Below are 12,333 nucleotides of genomic sequence, written 5' to 3'. Positions count from 1 at the left end.
CTCCCGGGACACCGCGCGCCCCCTCTCCTGGGACACCGCGCGCTCCCTCTCCTGGGACACCGCGTGCTCCCGCTCTCTCTCCCGGGACACCGACCGCTCCCTCATCGGGTCACCGTGCGGTCCCTGTCCCGGGACACTGCGCGCTCCCTCTCCTGTTACACCCTGTGCTACCTCTCCCGGGACACCGTGTGCTACCTCTCCCGGGACACCGCCCGCTCCGTCTCCCGGGACACTGCGCGCTCCCTCTCCTGGGACACCCTGTGCTACCTCTCCCGGGACACCGTGCGCTCCCTCTCCCGGGACACCGCCCGCCCGGTCTCCCTTGACACCGCGCGCTCCCTGTCACGGGACATCGCCAGCTCCCTCTCCCGGGACACCGCGCGCGCCCTCTACCGGGACACCGCGCGTTCCCTCTCCCGGGACACCGCGCGCTCCCGCTCTCTCTCCCGGGACACCGACCGCTCCCTCTCCTGGGACACCGCCCACTCCCTCTCCCGGGACACAGCCCGCTCACTCTCCCGGGACACTGTCCGCTGCTTCTCCCAGGACACGGCCTCTCCCTCTCCCGGGACACCGTCGCTCTCTCTCCCGGGAGACGGCCACTCCCTCTCCCGGGACACCGCGCGCTCCCTCTCCCGGGACACCGCGTTCTCCAACTCCCGGAACACTGCGCGCTCCCTCTTTCGGGACACCACGCTCCCTCTCCCTGGACACAGCGCATGTTCCCTATCCTGGGACACCACCCGCTCCTTCTCCCGGGTCCCCGCCCGCTTTCCCTCTCCCGGGACACGGCCCGCTCCCTCTCCCAGGACACTACCCGCTCCCTCTCCCGGGACACCGCCCACACCCTCTCCCGGGACACAGCCCGCTCCCTCTCCCAGGACACTGCCCGCTGCTTCTCCCAGGATACGGCCTCTCCCTCTCCCGGGACACCGCCGCTCTCTCTCCCGGGAGACGGCCACTCCCTCTCCCGGGATACCGCGCGCTCCCTCTCCCGGGACACTGCGTGCTCCATCTCCCGGAACACTGCGCGCTCCCTCTTTCGGGACACCACGCTCTCTCTCCCTGGACACAGCGCATGTTCCCTATCCCGGAACACGGCCCGCTCGCTCTCCCGGGACACGGCCCGCTCCCTGTCCCGGGACACCGAGCGCTCCCTCTCCCGGGACACCGCCCGCTCCCTCTCCCGGGATACCGCCCGCTCCCTCTTCCGGGACAATGCCCGCTCCCTGTCGCGGGACACCCGGCGCTCCCTCTCCCAAGACACACTACACTCCCTCTCCCGGGATACACCGCGCTCCCTCTCGCGGGACACACCGCACTCCCTCTCCCGGGACGCGCCCTGCTCCCTCTCCTGGGACACCGCGCGCTCACTCTCCAGGGACAATGGCCGCTCCCTGTCGCGGGACACCCGGCGCTCCCTCTCCCAAGACACACTGCGCTCCCTCTCCCGGGATACACCGCGCTCCCTCTCGCGGGACACACCGCACTCCCTCTCCCGGGATGCGCCCCGCTCCCTCTTCTGGGACTCCGCACGCTCACTCTCCCATGACACCGTCCGCTCCTTCTCCCGGGACACCGCCCGCTCCCTCTCCAGGGAAATGGCCGCTCCATCTCCCAGGCCGCCGCCCGCTCACCCTCCCGGGACAACGGCCGCTCTCTCTCCCGGAACACGGCCCACTCCCTCTCCCAGGACGCCGACCGCTCACCCTCCCGGGAAACCGCCCGCTCCCTCTCCCGGAACATGGCGCACTCCCTCTCCCGGGACATCGCCCGCTCCCTCTCCCGGAACTCGGCCCACTCGCTCTCCCGGGACACGTCCCGCTCCTTCTCCCGGGACACTGACCGCTCCGTTTCCTGGGACACAGCCCGCTCCCTCTCCCGGGACACGGCCCGCTCCTTCTCCTGGGACAGGGCCTGCTCTCCTTCTCTCGGGACACCGCGCGCCCCCTCTCCCGGGACACCGCGCGCTCCCTCTCCCGGGACACCGCGCGTTCGCTCTCCCGGGACACCGCGCGCTCCCGCTCTCTCTCCCGGGACACCGACCGCTCTCTCATCGGGACACCGTGCGCTCCCTCATCGGGACACTGTGCGCTCCCTGTCCCGGGACACTGCGCGCTCCCTCTCCTGTTACACCCTGTGCTACCTCTCCCGGGACACCGTGCGCTCCCTCTCCCGGGACACCACCCGCTCCGTCTCCCTTGACACCGCGCGCTCCCTGTCACGGGACATCGCCAGCTTCTTCTCCCGGGACATCGCCCGCTCCCTCTCCCGGGACACCGTGCGCGCCCTCTCCTGGGACACCGCACGCTCCCTCTCCCGGGATTATGCGCGCTCCCTCTCCCTGGACACACCGCGCTCCCTCTCCCTGGACACACCGCACGTTACCTCTCCCGGGACACCCCGCGCTCCCTCTCCCAGGACACTACCCGCTCCCTCTCCCGGGACACCGCCCACACCCTCTCCCGGGACACAGCCCGCTCCCTCTCCCGGGACACTGCCCGCTGCTTCTCCCAGGACACGGCCTCTCCCTCTCCCGGGACACCGTCGCTCTTTCTCCCGGGAGACGGCCACTCCCTCTCCCGGGACACCACCCGCTCCTTCTCCCGGGTCCCCGCCTGCTTTCTCTCTCCCGGAACACGGCCCGCTCCCTCTCCCGGGACACGGCCCGCTCCCTCTCCCGCGACTCCTCGCGCTCCCTCTCCCGGGACACCGCCCGCTCCCTCTCCTGGGACAATGCCCGCTCCCTGTCGCAGGACACCCGGCGCTCCCTCTCCCAAGACACACTGCGCTCCCTCTCCCGGGATACACCGCGCTCCCTCTCGCGGGACACACCGCACTCCCTCTCCCGGGATGCGCCCCGCTCCCTCTTCTGGGACTCCGCCCGCTCACTCTCCCATGACACCGTCCGCTCCTTCTCCCGGGACACCGCCCGCTCCCTCTCCAGGGAAATGGCCGCTCCATCTCCCAGGACGCCGCCCGCTCACCCTCCCGGGACACCGCCCGCTCTCTCTCCCGGAACACGGCCCACTCCCTCTCCTGTTACACCCTGTGCTACCTCTCCCGGTACACCCTGTGCTACCTCTCCCGGTACACCCTGTGCTACCTCTCCCGGGACACCGTGCGCTCCCTCTCCTGGGACACCACCCGCTCCGTCTCCCTTGACACCGCGCGCTTCCTGTCACGGGACATCGCCAGCTTCTTCTCCCGGGACACCGCCTGCTCCCTCTCCCGGGACACCGTGCGCGCCCTCTCCCGGGACACCGCCCGCGCCCTCTCCTGGGACACGGCCCGCTCCTTCTCCTGGGTCAGGGGCTGCTCTCCTTCTCCCGGGACACCGCGCGCCCCCTCTCCCGGGACACCGCGCGCTCCCTCTCCCGGGACACCGCGCGTTCCCTCTCCCGGGACACCGCGCGCTCCCGCTCTCTATCCCGGGACACCGACCGCTCCCTCTCCTGGGACACCGCCCACTCCCTCTCTCGGGACACGGCCTTTCGCTCTCTCGGGATACCGCCCGTTCCCTCTCACGGGAGACGGCCTCTCCCTCTCCCGGGACACCCCGTGCGACCTCTCCCGGGACACCGTGCGCTCCCACTCCCGGGACACCGCCCGCTCCGTCTCCCTTGACACCACGCGCTCCCTCTCACAGGACACCGCGCGCGCCCTCTCCCGGGACACCGCCCGCTCCCTCTCCCGGGACACCGCCCGCTCCCTCTCCCGGGACACCGCCCGCTCCGTCTCCCGGGACACCGACCGCTCCCTCTCCTGGGACACCGCACGCTCCCTCTCCCGCGATTATGCGCGCTCCCTCTCCCTGGACACACCGCGCTCCCTCTCCCTGGACACACCGCACGTTCCCTCTACCGCGACACCCAGCGCTCCCTCTCCCAGGACATTGCCCGCTCCCTCTCCCGGGACACCCCGTGCTCCCTCTCCCAGGACACTACCCGCTCCCTCTCCCGGCACACCGCCCACACCCTCTCCCGGGACACAGCCCGCTCACTCTCCCGGGACACTGCCCGCTGCTTCTCCCAGGACACGGCCTCTCCCTCTCCCGGGACACCGTCGCTCTCTCTCCCGGGAGACGGCCACTCCCTCTCCCGGGACACCGCGCGCTCCCTCTCCCGGGACACCGCGTTCTCCAACTCCCGGAACACTGCGCGCTCCCTCTTTCGGGACACCACGCTCCCTCTCCCTGGACACAGCGCATGTTCCCTATCCTGGGACACCACCCGCTCCTTCTCCCGGGTCCCCGCCCGCTTTCCCTCTCCCGGGACACGGCCCGCTCCCTCTCCCAGGACACTACCCGCTCCCTCTCCCGGGACACCGCCCACACCCTCTCCCGGGACACAGCCCGCTCCCTCTCCCGGGACACTGCCCGCTGCTTCTCCCAGGATACGGCCTCTCCCTCTCCCGGGACACCGCCGCTCTCTCTCCCGGGAGACGGCCACTCCCTCTCCCGGGATACCGCGCGCTCCCTCTCCCGGGACACTGCGTGCTCCATCTCCCGGAACACTGCGCGCTCCCTCTTTCGGGACACCACGCTCCCTCTCCCTGGACACAGCGCATGTTCCCTATCCCGGAACACGGCCCGCTCGCTCTCCCGGGACACGGCCCGCTCCCTGTCCCGGGACACCGAGCGCTCCCTCTCCCGGGACACCGCCCGCTCCCTCTCCCGGGATACCGCCCGCTCCCTCTTCCGGGACAATGCCCGCTCCCTGTCGCGGGACACCCGGCGCTCCCTCTCCCAAGACACACTACACTCCCTCTCCCGGGATACACCGCGCTCCCTCTCGCGGGACACACCGCACTCCCTCTCCCGGGACGCGCCCTGCTCCCTCTCCTGGGACACCGCGCGCTCACTCTCCAGGGAAATGGCCGCTCCATCTCCCAGGCCGCCGCCCGCTCACCCTCCCGGGACAACGGCCGCTCTCTCTCCCGGAACACGGCCCACTCCCTCTCCCAGGACGCCGACCACTCACCCTCCCGGGAAACCGCCCGCTCCCTCTCCCGGAACATGGCGCACTCCCTCTCCCGGGACATCGCCCGCTCCCTCTCCCGGAACTCGGCCCACTCGCTCTCCCGGGACACGTCCCGCTCCTTCTCCCGGGACACTGACCGCTCCGTTTCCTGGGACACAGCCCGCTCCCTCTCCCGGGACACGGCCCGCTCCTTCTCCTGGGACAGGGCCTGCTCTCCTTCTCTCGGGACACCGCGCGCCCCCTCTCCCGGGACACCGCGCGCTCCCTCTCCCGGGACACCGCGCGTTCGCTCTCCCGGGACACCGCGCGCTCCCGCTCTCTCTCCCGGGACACCGACCGCTCTCTCATCGGGACACCGTGCGCTCCCTCATCGGGACACCGTGCGCTCCCTGTCCCGGGACACTGCGCGCTCCCTCTCCTGTTACACCCTGTGCTACCTCTCCCGGGACACCGTGCGCTCCCTCTCCCGGGACACCACCCGCTCCGTCTCCCTTGACACCGCGCGCTCCCTGTCACGGGACATCGCCAGCTTCTTCTCCCGGGACATCGCCCGCTCCCTCTCCCGGGACACCGTGCGCGCCCTCTCCCGGGACACCACCCGCTCCCTCTCCCGGGACACGGCCCGCTCCTTCTCCTGGGTCAGGGGCTGCTCTCTTTCTCCCGGGACACCGCGCGCCCCCTCTCCCGGGACACCGCGCGCTCCCTCTCCCGGGACACCGCGCGTTCCCTCTCCCGGGACACCGCGCGCTCCCACTCTCTCTCCCGGGACACCGACCGCTCCCTCTCCTGGGACACCGCCCACTCCCTCTCTCGGGACACGGCCTTTCGCTCTCTCGGGATACCGCCCGTTCCCTCTCACGGGAGACGGCCTCTCCCTCTCCCGGGACACCCCGTGCGACCTCTCCCGGTTCACCGTGCGCTCCCTCTCCCGGGACACCGCCCGCTCCGTCTCCCTTGACACCGCGCGCTCCCTCTCACAGGACATCGCCCGCTTCTTCTCCCGGGACACCGCCCGCTCCCTCTCCCGGGACACCGCCCGCTCCCTCTCCCGGGACACCGGCCGCTCCCTCTCCCGGGACACCGCCCGCTCCGTCTCCCGGGACACCGACCGCTCCCTCTCCTGGGACACCGCACGCTCCCTCTCCCGGGATTATGCGCGCTCCCTCTCCCTGGACACACCGCGCTCCCTCTCCCTGGACACACCGCACGTTCCCTCTCCCGCGACACCCAGCGCTCCCTCTCCCAGGACATTGCCCGCTCCCTCTCCCGGGACACCCCGCGCTCCCTCTCCCAGGACACTACCCGCTCCCTCTCCCGGCACACCGCCCACATCCTCTCCCGGGACACAGCCCGCTCCCTCTCCCGGGACACTGCCCGCTGCTTCTCCCAGGACACGGCCTCTCCCTCTCCCGGGACACCGTCGCTCTCTCTCCCGGGAGACGGCCACTCCCTCTCCCGGGACACCGCGCGCTCCCTCTCCCGGGACACTGCGTGCTCCAACTCCCGGAACACTGCGCGCTTCCGCTTTCGGGACACCACGCTCCCTCTCCCTGGACACAGCGCATGTTCCCTATCCTGGGACACCACCCGCTCCTTCTCCCGGGTCCCCGCCCGCTTTCCCTCTCCCAGGACACGGCCCGCTCCCTCTCCCAGGACACTACCCGCTCCCTCTCCCGGGACACCGCCCGCACCCTCTCCCGGGACACAGCCCGCTCCCTCTCCCGGGACACTGCCCGCTGCTTCTCCCAGGACACGGCCTCTCCCTCTCCCGGGACACTGCCGCTCTCTCTCCCGGGAGACGGCCACTCCCTCTCCCGGGATACCGCGCGCTCCCTCTCCCGGGACACTGCGTGCTCCATCTCCCGGAACACTGCGCGCTCCCTCTTTCGGGACACCACGCTCCCTCTCCCTGGACACAGCGCATGTTCCCTATCCCGGGACACCACCCGCTCCTTCTCCCGGGTCCCCGCCCGCTTTCCCACTCCCGGGACACGGCCCGCTCCGTCGCCCGGAACACGGCCAGCTCCCTCTCCCGGGACACGGCCCGCTCCCTCTCCCGGAACATGACCCGCTCCCTCTCCCGGGACACCGCCCACTCCCTCTCCCGGAACACGGCCCGCTCCCTCTCCCGGGACACGGCACGCTCCCTGTCCCGGGACACCGAGCGCTCCCTCTCTCTCTCCCAATAAACGGTCCGCTCCCTCTCCCGGAACACAGCCCGCTCCCTCTCCCGGGACACGGCCCGCACCCTCTCCCGGGACACCGAGCGCTCCCTCTACCGGGACACCGCCCGCTCCCTCTTCCGGGACAATGGCCGCTCCCTGTCGCGGGACACCCGGCGCTCCCTCTCCCAAGACACACTACGCTCCCTCTCCCGGGATACACCGCGCTCCCTCTCGCGGGACACACCGCACTCCCTCTCCCGGGACGCGCCCTGCTCCCTCTCCTGGGACTCCGCACGCTCACTCTCCAGGGAAAGGGCCACTCCATCTCCCAGGACGCCGCCCGCTCACCCTCCCGGGACAACGGCCGCTCTCTCTCCCGGAACACGGCCCACTCCCTCTCCCAGGACGCCGACCGCTCACCCTCCCGGGACACCGCCCGCTCCCTCTCCCGGAACTCGGCCCACTCGCTCTCCCGGGACACGTCCCGCTCCTTCTCCCGGGACACTGACCGCTCCGTCTCCTGGGACACAGCCCGCTCCCTCTCCCGGGACACGGCCCGCTCCTTCTCCTGGGACAGGGCCTGCTCTCCTTCTCCCGGGACACCGCGCGCCCCCTCTCCCGGGACACCGCGCGCTCCCTCTCCCGGGACACCGCGCGCTCCCGCTCTCTCTCCCGGGACACCGACCGCTCTCTCACCGGGACACCGTGCGCTCCCTCATCGGGACACCGTGCGCTCCCTGTCCCGGGACACCACCAGTTCCCTCTCCCGGGACACGCTCGTTCCCTCTCCCGGGACACCTACCGCTCCCTCTCCCGTGACACCGCCCGCTCTGTCTCCCGGGACACCGCGCCCTCCCTCTCCCGGGACACAGCCCGCTACCTCTCCCGGGACACAACCCGCTCCCTCTCCCGGCACACGGCCTACTCCTTCTCCCGAAACACTGCCCGCTCCCTTTCCCGGGACATGGCCCGCACCTTCCCCCGGGACACCGCCCGGACCCTCTCCTGAGAGGCGGCCCCTCCCTCTCCCGGTACACAGCCCGCTCCTTCTCCCGGAACACCGTGCACTCCCTCTTTCGGGACACCACGCTCCCTCTCACTGGACACAGCGCACGTTCCCTCTCCCGGGCTACCACCCGCTCCCTCTCCTGGGACACACCGCGCTCCCACTCCCGGGACACGGCCCGCTCCCTCGCCTGGGAGAAGGCTGCTCCATCTCCCAGGACGCCGCCCGCTCACTCTCCCGGGACACAGCTCGCTCCTTCTCCCGGGACACTGCCCACTCCCTCTCCCGGAACACGGCCCGCTCCCTCTCCGGGAACACGGCACGCTCCCTCTCCCGCGATACCTCGCGCTCCCTCTCCCAGGACACCGCCTGCTCCCGCTCCCGGGACAACGCCCGCTCCCTCTCCCGGGACAATGTCCGCTCCCTGTCGCGGGACACCCGGCACTCCCTCTCCCAAGACACACCGCGCTCCCTCTCCCGGAATACACCACGCTCCCTCTCGCGGGACACACCGCACTCCCTCTCCCGGGACACGCCCCGCTCCCTCTCCTGGGACTCCGCACGCTCACTCTCCCTTGACACCGTCCGCTCCTTCTCCCAGGACACCGCCCGCTCCCTCTCCAGGGAAATGGCCGCTCCATCTCCCAGGATGCCGCCCGCTCACCCTCCTGGGACACCGCCCGCTCCCTCTCCCGGAACACGGCCCACTCCCTCTCCCGGAACACGGCCCACTCCCTCTCCCGTGACACGCCCCGCTCCTTCTCCCGGGACACCGACCGTTCCGTCTCCTGGGACACACTGCGCTCCCTCTCCCGGGACACGGCCCGCTCTCTCTCCCGGGTAACCGCCCGCTCCCTCTCCTGGGACATCGCGCACTCACTCTTGCTGGACACACCGCGCTCCCTCTCCCGGGACACCGCCCGCTCCCTCTCCTGGGACACGGCCAGCTCCCTCTCCTGGGACACCCCGCGCTTCCTCTCCCGGGACACCGCCCGCTCAATCACCCTCTCCCGGGACACGGCCGTTCATGCTCCCGGGACACCCCGCGCTCCCTATCACTGGACACACCGCACTCCCTCTCCCGGGACACCTCCCGCTCCCTCTCCTTTGACACCCCGGGCTCCCTCTCCCGGGACACCACCCGCTCGCTCTCCCGGTACACCGCCCGCTCCCTCTCCCGGGACACAGCCCGCTCCTTCTCCCGGGACACTGCCCGCTCCTTCTCCCGGGACACGGCCCGCTCTCCCTCTCCCGGGATACTGCCCGCTCCCTCTCCCGGGACACTGCCCGCTCCCTCTCCCGGGACACGGCCCGCTCTCTCTCCCGGGTCACCGCCCACTCCCTTTCCCGGGACACCGCGCACTACCTCTCGCTGGACACACTGCGCTCCCTCTCCCGGGACACGGCCCGCTCTCTCTCCCGGGTCACCGCCCGCTCCCTCACCTGGGACAGCGCGCACTCCCTCTCGCTGGACACACCGCGCTCCCTCTCCCGGGACACTGCCCGCTCCCTCTCCTGGGACACCCTGCGCTCCCTCTCCCGGGACTCCGCCTCTCCCTCTCCCGGGACACCCCGCGCTACATCTCCCGGGACACCGCCCGCTCCCTCTCCCGGGACACCGCCCGCTCCCTCTCACAGAACACCGCTGCTTCTTCTCCCGGGTCACGGCCTCTCCCTCTCCTGGGATACCGCCCGCTCCTTATCCCGGGAGATGGGCAATCACTCTCCCGGGACACCGCGCGGCCCCTCTCCCGGGACACCGCGAGGCCCCTCTCCCGGGACACCGCGCGTTCCCTCTCCCGGGACACCGACCGCTCCCTCACCGGGACACCGCGCACTCCCTCACCGGGACACCTTGCGCTCCCTGTCCCGGGACACCAACAGTTCCCTCTCCGGGTACACTGCCCACTCCCTCTCCCGGGACACCGCCCGCTCCGTCTCCCGGGACACCGCGCGCTCCCTCTCCCGGGACTCGGCCGCTCCGTCTCCCGGGACACCACGTGTTCCCTCTCCCGGGACATATCCCACTCCTTCTCCCCGGACACGGCCAGCTCCCTCTCCCGGGACACGGCCCGCTCCCTCTCCCGGGACACAGCCCGCTCCTTCTCCCAGGACACGGCCCGCTCCCTCTCCCGGAACAATGCCCACTCACTATCGCGGGACACCCGGCGCTCCCTCTCCCAAGACACACCGCGCTCCCTCTCCCGGGATACACCGCGCTCCCTCTCGCGGGACACACCGCACTCCCTCTCCCGGGACGTGCCCCGCTCCCTCTCCTGGGACTCCGCACGCTCACTCTCCCTTGACACCGCCCGCTCCTTCTCCCGGGACACCGCCCGCTCCCTCTCCCGGAACACGGCCCTCTCCCTCTCCCAGGACGCCACCCGCTCACCCTCCCGGGACACCGCCCGCTCCCTCTCCCGGAACCCAGCCCTCTCCCTCTCCCAGGACGCCGCCCGCTCACCCTCCCGGGACACAGCCCAATCCCTCTCCCAGCACACTGCCTGCTGCTTTTCCCGGGACGCGGCCTCTCCCTCTCCCGGGACACCACCCGCGCTCTCTCCCGGGAGACGGCCACTCCCTCTCCCGGGACACCGCACGCTCCCTCTCCCGGGACACCGCGTGCTCCCTCTCCCGGAACACCACCCGCTCCTTCTCCCAGGTCCCCGCCCGCTTTCCCTCTCCCGGGACACGGCCCGCTTACTCTCCCGCGACACCTAGCGCTCCCTCTCCCGGGACACCGCCCGCTTCCTCTCCCAGGACAACGCCCGCTCCCTCTCCCGGGACAATGCCCGCTCCCTGTCGAGGGACACCCGGCGCTCCCTCTCCCAAGACACACCGCGCTCCCTCTCCCGGGACACCGCGTGCTCCCTCTCCCGGAACACCACCAGCTCCTTCTCCCGGGTCGCCGCCCGCTTTCCCTCTCCTGGGACAGTGCCCGCTCCCTCTCCCGGGAGACGGCTGCTCCATCTCCCAGGACGCCGCCCGCTCACTCTCCCGGGACACAGCTCGCTCCTTCTCCCGGGACACCGCCCACTCCCTCTCCCGGAACACGGCCCGCTCCCTGTCGCGGGACACCCGGCGCTCCCTCTCCTTTGACACCCCGGGCTCACTCTCCCGGGACACCACCCGCTCGCTCTCCCGGGACACCACCCGCTCGCTCTCCCGGGACACCACCCGCTCCCTCTCCCGGGACACGGTCCGCTCCTTCTCCCGGGACAGGGCCCGCTCTCCCTCTCCCGGGACACCGCCTGCTCCCTCTCCCGGAACACGGCCCGCTCCCTCTCCCGGGACACGGCCAGCTCCCTCTCCTGGGACACCCCGCGCTTCCTCTCCCGGGACACCGCCCGCTCAATCACCCTCTCCCGGGACACGGCCGTTCATGCTCCCGGGACACCCCGCGCTTCCTATCACTGGACACACCGCGCTCCCTCTCCCGGGACACCTCCCGCTCGCTCTCCCGGGACACCACCCGCTCGCTCTCCCGGGACACCGCCCGCTCCCTCTCCCGGGACACGGTCCGCTCCTTCTCCCGGGACAGGGCCCGCTCTCCCTCTCCCGGGACACCGCCTGCTCCCTCTCCCGGAACACGGCCCGCTCCCTCTCCCAGGACACGGCCAGCTCCCTCTCCTGGGACACCCCGCGCTTCCTCTCCCGGGACACCGCCCGCTCAATCACCCTCTCCCGGGACACGGCCGTTCATGCTCCCGGGACACCCCGCGCTTCCTATCACTGTTCACACCGTGCTCCCTCTCCCGGGACACCTCCCACTCCCTCTCCTTTGACACCCCGGGCTCCCTCTCCCGGGACACCGCCCGCTCCCTCTCCCGGGACACGGCCTCTCGCTCTCCCTGGACACCGCTCACTCTCCCGGGACATGGCCCGCTCCCTCTCCCGGGACACAGCCCGCTCCCTCTCCTGGGACACAGCCCGCTCCCTCTCCCGGCACACGGCCCGCTCCTTCTCCCGGGACACTGCCCGCTCCCTCTCCCGGGACATGGCCCGCTCTCTCTCCCGGGTCACCGCCCACTCCCTTTCCCGGGACCCCGCGCACTACCTCTCGCTGGACACACTGCGCTCCCTCTCCCGGGACACGGCCCGCTCTCTCTCCCGGGTCACCGCCCGCTCCCTCTCCTGGGACATCGCGCACTCCCTCTCGCTGGACACACCGCGCTCCCTC

Source organism: Pristiophorus japonicus, chromosome 11 (genome assembly GCF_044704955.1).
Source record: "Pristiophorus japonicus isolate sPriJap1 chromosome 11, sPriJap1.hap1, whole genome shotgun sequence".
Taxonomy (NCBI): Eukaryota; Metazoa; Chordata; class Chondrichthyes; family Pristiophoridae; genus Pristiophorus; species Pristiophorus japonicus.
This window is presented reverse-complemented; position numbering follows the sequence as displayed.